Source organism: Diorhabda carinulata, chromosome 1 (genome assembly GCF_026250575.1).
Source record: "Diorhabda carinulata isolate Delta chromosome 1, icDioCari1.1, whole genome shotgun sequence".
In the NCBI taxonomy this organism is placed as follows: Eukaryota; Metazoa; Arthropoda; class Insecta; order Coleoptera; family Chrysomelidae; genus Diorhabda; species Diorhabda carinulata.
In genome coordinates, this window is record NC_079460.1 from 10,821,889 (window position 1) to 10,832,839 (window position 10,951).

Consider the following 10,951-nt stretch of genomic DNA (forward strand, 5'->3'; position numbering starts at 1 on the left):
GTTTTGCTACATGTGGCTAATCGGACCAAACATCTCATCAAATGTTTTCAACGGGAAACTTTAGATCATCCTCCCTACAGCCCTGATCTGGCGCCCAGCGACTACTATTTGTTCCTGCACTTGAAGAAACACCCGGGCGGTCAGTGTCTTCAAGACGATAACGAAGTCATAACAGTTGTGATACAGTGGTTAAAAAGTCAGGCAGCAGAATTTAATGAGGAGGGTATTGAAAAACTGGTGCCACGTTATGACAAGTGCCTCGATATTCACGGAAATTATGTGGAAAGTAGATTAAGGTAAAGGCTTTCATGTAAAAATAAAATTATTGCGATATCTTTGCACTTATTTTTTAATTCCAAAACGGTACTTACTTAAAAAATATGCCTCGTATAATCATTTAACAATTAATTGTAAGTTGGCTATGATTTTTCAAAAATTTGTCAAAAACTGATATTTGAAAATGACATGAAATGATAAATTGGTACATTGTTGTTATTTGATTTAACGGTTTGGTACATTGTTGGAAGAATGCAATAAGAAATTAAAAATCAAATACTTGCGTGAATGATTTTCGGTGAAAATAAATCATGTAAAAATTCTTAAATTGATAAAAACACAGACATATGTTAATAAATCCAATATCCTAAGAATATTCAGTCAAAATCAAGTACTTGATGTTTCATTCATCAAAATTCTTGATAATTACCAAATGCGCTGGTCCAATACTTTCAATGAAAGCTACGGGGACCATTGAAGCTATTTTACTAGCGACTATTTTATATTATCATGGATATTGTCCTAATAAAAATAATATTTAAGGTCCTTTCTAGTAAAGACATATTCAATCAAAAAATTAATGTTTAAGAAAATTGATTTTTGATTTAATAATAATATTTACTGATTTCTTCCACAGACGATATCTCCCATAAGGAAATATTTCATAAGAAATTTCAAGAAAAGATGGGTATACATATTTTAATGGAACCACTTAAGTTAATTTAGTTAAAATTTGTATACTTAAATGTCATGTGAATATAATATAAAAAGGTCATTATAAAATGAACTCTGTACAACAAGTGTTGAGGTATTTTATATTTCTAAATGCAATTTTTCCATTAAAACGTGAATAACTCTACTACGTTTTATCACGTAATTCACGTCTTAAATATACATAGTAGAAAGAGATGAGCAATACAACAAGAATGTTTACAACTGTCATTTTTATATATATCGAGTTTAAAGGTACAATTCAGTGTCATACTTCAAATTTTTAAAGTTTAATTTAAATGTAGAAATGAAATCAACATATTGCATTGTAATCTAAATAATACCGTTGTCTCGTTACATAATTTACGTTTTCTATTTGGCATTTAAAACATTGTATTTTACCTGTTCCATTAAACTTTAGGAACGTTATTAAAATGCGCTTCTGGCATTCTATTCACTTGAAGTTGTTTATTTATATTTCACAATCATGTAATTACACTGTATTATAATTAATTAAACATTTACATACACTATTTTGTACTATTACTCATTGTTTTGTTAAATTTTTAGCAGTACACACTAAACCACGACCGTATCTTTCTTACTGATCGCTTAGTTGAGAACAAACGAACTAAGCATGATGAAAGCAGTGAGAGAGAACAGGTAGTAATAGCCAGAGTCGGATCCGTCTACTTCGACGACAAAGCTATTTTAAAAATAACATTGAATTTGTCGTCATTATTTATTTGGGTCTAAACAGCTAAATTGCTTTGGATTTATTGTATCAGTAAAGGACATATCACAATATTTTTTGGCTCTCTAATTACACTACAAAATTGTGTATGTAATACTGAATTGCATATAGTACATAAAATATGAATTTGATATGATTATACAGGAGAGGTGTTTAATTTGGAGTACTTAACTTTGAAACGAGATGTCACCTCCAAAGGAAATATTTTCCATTGAATAAAAATTATTATCAAATACTCAGATGTGTAAATTCTCATTATTTTACTTTATTATAGTAAGTAAGCATCTCCTATGGACGTTTTCTTTACTCCTAATTATTCTATAGTTAAATTTGTACTTCAAATAACTAAAAACTGTAGTGTCGGATGTTGGGGATGTCAAGTAGGAAGAGAGCTCTTGTAACGAGTACCTACTTACTACATACAACAACATATAATGTAAGAGAAAAAAGTAATTAATCAGTATGGATATGTGGCTGCGGTTTAACTATTTAATGGAAAAGGAAAAAACTCAAATTCTAATCTGATAATGTTTCACAGAGTTTCGTATAGAAACGCGATACTCTTTAAATGCCAAATAGCAAGATCAAAAAAGAAAGTTCGGATCAATGTCAATGAGCTACCATCTGAACAGCTCTTACTCTTCTTGTTTAAATATTTGCGTGACACATTGACTTGTGTATGACTATTATAAAAAAGGAATTGAAAAATAGATAAATACAGTTTGTTAACGATATTTTGAATTGTGTGGCATGATGACAATAAAGAACAAGAAATTATGAAAAATTGACTCATAGACAGTAACATAAAGAATTTATTTCCATGTACTATAACCACAGATTATAGGCTATAATGGAAAGGGGGGTCTAGTATACGTTAGCGTGACTTGAATTCGATTGTGAATACTAAGTATTAAAACTATTCGCATTAATACAAGACTTGAAATGTTTCGAAAAAAAATAATCATGAATAATAAAACAACAGGTACCTACATAATAATTGAATCACGACCAAAATTTCACAAGTTCTTTTGATAGACTGCGACACTACAAAAATAAAGGGTTTTATTTTGTAGTCTACTTAGATATCACCAAAAGAAACTAAGCAATAGATAATTATTTTAAGCAGATTGATTACTATCACTATACCAAGTAGTACCATCATACTGATAAACTGTTTATCTTCGATCTTCGAAAACGATAAGTTGGTTGTTGCGTTCACTTCTGTAAAAGAAACTGCATAGCAGATATGTTGGATGAAAAACAATGAATTGAAATTAATGGAAATGTACGTATCTAACATATTATGTTAAATTTGATACAATTGTAACTTTCCTCAACTGTCATCAGTAAATAAAAAAATTCTGACCTACCGAACCATTATAGAACCAATTTGACACATGGAATATATCTCTGGAATACCGTGATCCCAACCAAAACTACTTAGAGTGACTGCACGTCTTTAAAGGAATCATCTACCGTGCATCATCATTTAATAATATACCGCCCGCATTAGCAAGAATAACTGCTAGATCGTAACCCAATAAATAAGTTACTTGACTAATAAACTTGAAAAGGACTCATAAAGGTCGATTTATATATAACAGTGCCGTGTCGGTTCCGTCTTATGAAGTTACCGGACAGAAAAAAAAACAGTGTACATCATTACCACTTTGTCATTAACGAGAATAGAAAACTAATTTCTCGATAATAAGTATATTAATTTATGTGAATAAACAGCTGTATACATTTTTATGTTTGGGGTATAGCAGCAAAGCAATTTTTTTTGCTACTGTTATGTGGTTAAGTATTTTTATTACCTTATAAATCATTTGACCTGTTAGGATAGTAGAAATAGATATCCTAAGGAGATCTTGTAGTATTTCCCGAGTGCATATGTAATAATTGCTGTCTAAAGTTATGGAAAATATTAGCATATTCAATTGCTAATCATTTCCCTATGTTACTCGTTTTTATAGTTGTCTGCAAGCGATTACCTTTGATAAAACTTAGACGTGCTTCCATAAAAAGAATTTTTTTTAGTAAAATGAAGTATGAAATGCCCAGATTGTTACATATCGGGATATGTAGAACGAGCTCTTATGTACATATAATATGTTTCGATACGAAGGTAAATATGTGAAATATCTATAGGCCTTGTCTGTGATAGTTAATGTTGTGAGAAACATTCCTTCTTCATAAGCATGTTAGAAATTTTCGTTTTTAGAAGTACTGCAGATGCAACAATAAACACAATGAAATTGAAAATCGCCAAAGCTCAGTATACAGTCTAAACTATTCAGCCTAACGTAAACTACAGATAATAGATATGATTTTATATCCCCTCTATTTAATTTAATTTTATACATAAGTTTTTACCAAAGTAACTAGCGGCATTTGAAAATGACGCCGGTGAGTTTTTTTGGCATATCACAAAAAAACTGCGACTTAAAACCTGGCCGATAAATTATTTATAACAAACATGCCTCTTCTATAACTATCATATTATTTTAACGTGAGAACGATAAAAGGGTAAATTTAATATTGATAAGTTAATACAAGGTACCAGCCACTAATTGAATAATGATACAACATACCAAAAATTAGAATTGATTGTTCTATATCCAGCCACTCCAAATGGGGGTATGTCTATCCAACCGGATCTTACATGTTAAGTTTAATAATTCAGCCTATGTGACTCATGAGAATCCAATGAAAATAAGTAAGAATAAATCTCACTGAGATAGATTATGTCAGTTATTTTGTTTATACAATTATCAAGTTGTGAGATTTTTTGAAATGTGTTTCAGTTGTTAAGATAGATCTGATTGTTAGAATCGATATATGCGTTATCACGATTTAAGAGTTATTTCTAATCATTTCAATAATGTTAAACTACTAGATGACTATTTAGATGCTTTTTCAACAGTCATAGACAAAAATTGGGAACAGGGATCAGTATCCATTGTACTATGAACAAGGATTCATTTCTTGAATTGAATTAGTCTTATTTCTTTTCAATAATATAATTTTTTCTCTTAATAATAAATCTTATAAACAAACTTTTGGTACACCCATGCTTCGATTACTACTATGTTAGTTTTCTTGTGTCATGGAAGATATGTTAGACATGGTAATCTCAGTACTTTAATTTAAACACTTTTTATTAAAAATATGTTGATGGCCTGGACGAAATCCTAAATACTTTTAATAGCTATGATCTGTACATCCAATTCACCATAAGAGTTGAACACGTCGATCAATCCATACCATTTCTGTATACAAAATTTTTCGCAAATTGGATAATTCCATCATGACAGATTTGTACACAACACCGTGTAGCTCAAGTAGATATCTAATTTACCACGCATACCACAAACATTCTTTGAATGTGAATTTGTAAAAACCAATAAAAATCTCTAACCCCATTTTTCATAAAAAACAACATTCTTTCCCCAAACCCTTTTAACACAAACTATTTTTTAACACATCATCATCCATTGATAGCCACGTTACCAGCACACAAACTCCAATACGTCGTCTAACAGTGCATCTAGCTGACTCGATCCCAAGTTCAAATCTTGAATCATTATAACAAATTTAAAATTGCTTTTAAAAAATTTCCCAATGCCATACCAATGTTGACCGAAATATAAAACACGAGGTCATAGTGAACAATTTATAATTGCAGGCTCTTAGGTTGTAGCAAATTTTAAGTTTATAGGTTCGGTTTTTAGAGGTTTGGTCGCCAGCTCCCTCAGGAGAAACTTTTGGATAGAAGAAAATTAGGTTAGATGGACATAAAATAATATTCAGTATATGTGTTTTGCCTTTGATAGTTTCTGCACATCCTGTACAAAACAAAAAATGAACCAAGTAGGTACGCATAGAAAGAAATCTACTGTAAATGAGAATTGAGGCTCGATAACGGACTCAAGTGTTGAAAATCAAATGTGACTACTTGAAATTGCATCAATCGTAACGACGATGCCAAGAAACTTAAAAATGACAACGTTTTCTATGAAGGGATTAGTAGATTAGTAGAAAATTATTAATCTACTAATTTAAAAAATATATTATGAACACTGTTTGCCATCAAAAAATAACCTAGAAAAGGATAAGATGGGTAAGTACGTTTCTATACTTATAGATATTATATAAAAAGTGTTTTTCTCATGATATTTATATCAGTTGACCCACTATGTAATCCCACTCTTCAAATATCGTGTTTACTTATTTATGTTAAGTCCAATTCTGCAGTGCTGGCACAAGGAGGAGTCGCGAGGTCGTTCAATGCACTGACAAGCAGAACTTGTCAAGGAAACCAACTTTCCAAATATGAAAATTTTCATAGAACCAACTAACGTTTATTTAAAAAAAAATGTTTATCGATAACGTTACCTACTATTGAATCTCATTTTTTCTTTGTGCCATGTTTAAAGTTGAATAATACTGCTTGAGCTTAAGTATTGCCCGACTAGTAATGCAACATAAAGAAATCCAAAGACTGATTTCATCAATTTATAAATGTTGAATTTCAGTAAATATACAATCTGAAGAGTTTTTTGATATTGCAAAGAAATGGTAAAAGTGAATTCCTCGCGTAAAAACAGAGAAACATTAAAGAGGTAAACTTCATATTTCCAGTACAATATTTCGAACGCAAATTCTAATGGAATTCCGGTTACAGTTTGGTTCAAAAATAACGCACAGAAATGTGTAACTATCGATTATTATTTAGTTGTAATTTATTAGACCGAGAATGAAATACATTTCTAAGAATTATTTTTAAGTGATATTAACTAGTTAAATTAATACTAATCTCTGGAATATTATCATTAAGTAGTGTCGCTCATGGAGATGAAAGCATTTCATGGCACCAAATCATTAATGACTCCAAAAGTAGTGCCAGCTCGGTATAATTCGTTTTTCTTCTCTAAAACTTTTCCAATCATATTTTTGGTGTCCAAAGGCCCTCTGTCCACTTTTGGAACTGGCGAACCAACACTAATCCCTTTAAATTTCTTAGAAGATGTGGCTATCATTTTATCTGCTACTCTTTTCAAATTTATGTGCGACTGTTTTCTTTCTTGTTTATTCAGACACCGATTACATAGCAATTGTGAGCCATAACCCTCATTTTCTTCTGACACAACTCCACATATTGTGTGAACCGCCTGTTTGCATTTCATACATGTATGTGCTCCAGAAGCTTCTTTATTGCAAATGTAACACACCATATTCTTGATCTCCTCAATAGTTATAGGAATATCATCTATGTTAGTCAGTGGATTCATTATTGACTTGATATAGGGATTCTGTGGTGAGGATTTCCTTACTAACTGCAGATATTTTTTCCTCTTCATTATCCGATTTATGTATAATATCCAAAATAATCACAGGTTTCACACGTACTTCAGGGGGCATTTCAGGACTGTTTGAAATATTGTTTTGATCTTGGACATCTATTTGCTGGCCTAATATAGGTACTTCTTCTTGTTCATTCGACTCTTCGTCCTCTTGTGAATTATTTCGCTTGTCATCGTTATTAATCTCCTCAAAAACTCTATCCATGTCTTCTTCAGTTTCTAAGTTGGATACAATATTTTTAGACAAACACGTGGACGAGAGTCCTGTTTTGGATCTTCTCCAAACAAGACTTTTATGGAGTCTTTGCAATTGTTGAATGGTAAGACGAATTTTTCTGAAATTGAACGAAATAGAAGCCTATAGACGTCCATTATCACTTTGAGGAATATGTGGACAGCCAACTTCTAAAAATATCTCGAATCTCAACTGCCATTTCTTTTGCCTGTTTGCTTTTTAATGGTCGCAAAAAGCAAAATTTTGTCAAGTGGTCCTGACACTGCAGTAACCATTTGTACTCTCCATCAGGAGATGTTTGAAAGTCCACAAGATCTTCGATTAAAGTCGTCAGAAATCAACGGCTTTACGACAATCCCTGTTGTAGGAAAGCTTCTCTTTGAAAGACATGTCTTACACAGGTTAAGAAATATTGTTATCGCAAATATTGGTACCACATATTTATTTCTCAAGGCGTGAACAATTTTATCTCGTCGTCCATGACCTGTAGCAATATGTGCGTCGAGTATTATTTGGTAATATATGCTTCTGTTGGAACCTTTCGGTTACCAACATCCATAATATCATATTTATTTGCGTGAAGATATTGTTTTGTTATTTGTTGAGCGCCGAATTATAGTCTTCCAACAATTTGATCACACTTTGTATTTTTTCACTTATCCATTCCAACTTTTTACTATTTGCACTGTGCCCTCTGTGATAGGTTTGTAACTCTATGGTAAATTGTTCTTCATCCACAATAACTGGTGAGTTTTGCGGAAGGACCGATTCAATATCGGACATTGTTATAATTGGACATAGTTATATGTTACTTTAAATGTGAAAACAGTGAATCTACTATTTAAAACATATATAAAACACTTATTGAAAATCACAAGAACATTTGTTTGTTTACATTCAGTGTTCACAAAATAAAAATATTTTTCTTAGGTAATAGTCAGTCTAAAGTTTGAATCTTTCGAGGTTTTCATTAAAAAAATGTCGACCTCTTTTTATCTCAGGTTCGTTAAGTATCATTTCTATATCTAAAATAGTTATATCAGAGATATCATCACAGTTGGGGTAAATATAGTAACTTTCGTTTTTTCTTAAAAATTTTATGGTGTAAGTGTCGTCAGCATCAGACACCGACAAAATTTTGCCAATGAAGTGCTTCATGGTCTTTTTTGTTGCAAAACAAACAACAACATATGTTCATTTTTCTAGATCATATGGGCTAAATTCGTTATTAGGTTCAAGATACTTGGTTCCTCTACGAAAACTGCATTTCTGAGTGCCAGGATTGTCGCTTAAGTTTAATTCATCGTAGTTGATTATATATTTAGGCTTAACTCCATTTACTGTTATTCCGAGGCGATTGAAGTAATCTTCCATTTCTTCTTTTCAGCCCTAGAGCGTTTTAAATTTTGGCAGTGTCTTTTAGTCAGAAGGTGTTTGCATCTGCGAATAAAACTGTCCAGCCAAACATTTTCAGGAATATTATCTGTAAAGATTTGGTTTCTTAGGCCTTTACTATTCAAATAATTTTTAATTAACATCCTAATCTCTATCATCGTCAACGGAGGACCATATTCTGCACATGCTATAAGAACATCTGCAACGTGGCGTTCTTCGATGTTTGTAAGCACTGTTGGATGGCCAACATGTTTGCAGTATTTTTCGTTAACCTTGTTAAGAATGGTTTTGCAGGGAATGTTAAATTAAATTTGGGCATCCCTACAACTCAAATTAAACATAATTATGTTGGTAAGAAAGCATTAAAGTATACTTATACCAAATTTCGTTAAATTATATTGAATAACAAACTTAGCATACCTTAGCTTTTCATGTTAAAAACCACCAAAAATATGCGTGAATTTCCTTACCTGATTCTTAAGAGCAACATGCTTCGTACACGTTAGAAACAGTACTGGACACGAAAGTAACTTGCTAAGGTAACTAACTAAGGTTAGGACACCTTCACAATGTTGCCGAAGATATATAAAAAATATAGTTTACGACCTTGCATCTGGGCAAAGTTGTAAGGTTTTACGGTATAAAGAATTTTTCATTCAGTTCGTTATTAGTGCATTGATAGAGTTTCGTTGTGATTGATATCATAGATGAACCATATCCTGTTGATACGTAGTTCAAAGATTTAGAGAACTGTTTTATTGAAGTAATTGCGATAAATCGATTCTATGGTAATGATTAAATAGAATAACATACGTAAGTTGATGTTTGTTGAAATATCTAACTATTTCTCACAATAAATAAAAAAATGGATTCACTTATGATTTATATTCTAGTATAAATCTAGAATAAATGTACACTTATAATGCAATTAGCCGACGAGGTAACACGCGCTTCTAATTAAAATTAGCCCATTTTGATTAAACTTTACCAACGATTTTGGGAACAGTGCTTGTATCTGCGCCTTTGCACCAGGTTTTTTTGAGGTTAATATTAATTGGGGCGTCTTTTCATTTAATATTGATATAAAATAAACCATGAATTTCTTCTCCAGAGAGGCTATACTTCAGTATATTTGAAATAAAATGCGAAATATGACAATTCGACCTATGTGCAGCACAAAATGCTTGGAGCTTGCAACCTCTGTGGTGTGTGTCAGCACGGTTTTTAGCCTTGAATTACATTAGAAATGCTAACATTGTTTCTCGTATGATAAGTATGTGTGCTGTGTTTCCACTTTATCCGCGAATTATATTAGAAATATACCACCGTGTATATAATCTTTGTGTACTACACAGAACATATGTACCATAACATCTATATAAAAATTTGTTTCAATATTCTATAAAATTCTTTGATTGGATTCGTGTTTTGGCTTTCGAGAAGGTAACACGTGCGTGAAAAAATTAAGTATATTAGGGATAAAATAAATTAACAGTCTAGGGAAGTAATGGGGGAAAAATCAGGGGGGCCAAGCCAAGAAAGGTATAAAAATCGCGAAAACGTAATACAAATGAATGTAGAAGAAATTGATATCGATTGTCAAGAACCGGTAGATTCGAAAAAAGACAAACAAAAAATAAAAAGTAGTGATAAATACTCGTATTTAGACAAAGCACCATTCGAAGTTTATATTGAGGCAGATTCAGAGAATAAAAATATTGGAAACTATAATTATCTCGCAATTGTTAGAGAAATTTTTGACTTAAAAATAAATAATGTTAAAAAAATAAATAAAAAAGGGAAAAACAGGATAAGTGTAGAATTTTTAAAATATACCGATGCTAATCAATTTTTAATAATTCAAGATGTCAGGAATAAAGGGTACGAAGTTTTTATACCTAAAAAAAACATTTCATGTTAAAGGAAAAGTCGAATACATAGACACATCGATTTCGGATGAAGTTATAAATAAATATTCACAAGTAAATAATTGGGCAATAAAAGTTTTAGAAACAAAGCGATTTCTAAGGAAAAAGAAATTCATAGACAGGGTAGATTTAAGGGCGGAAACAACAAATAATTCGAAGGATGGGGACGAAGAAACTAATAAGGTGGAATTAGTGCCAACAGAGCCCATTAGATATACGTTTTTGGGAACAACCCTGCCGACAAGTGTGAAGATATGCAGAATAGAGCACAGAGTGCTACCGCCAA

General features: G+C 31.6%; 1 protein-coding gene across 2 annotated transcripts in view; it reads right to left on the reverse strand.

The window, feature by feature from the left end:
- LOC130893998 (uncharacterized) overlaps positions 1-1,625 on the reverse strand; it is a 43,341-nt gene extending 41,716 nt beyond the window's left edge. The window contains exon 1 of one of the 2 annotated variants that reach the window (XM_057800502.1): positions 1,390-1,625. The gene's annotated coding sequence lies outside the window, so the exon portion shown is untranslated. The remainder of the gene's footprint in view (positions 1-1,389) is intronic. The other variant, XM_057800511.1, reaches the window with a different exon arrangement.
- Positions 1,626-10,951: the final 9,326 nt, after the last annotated feature.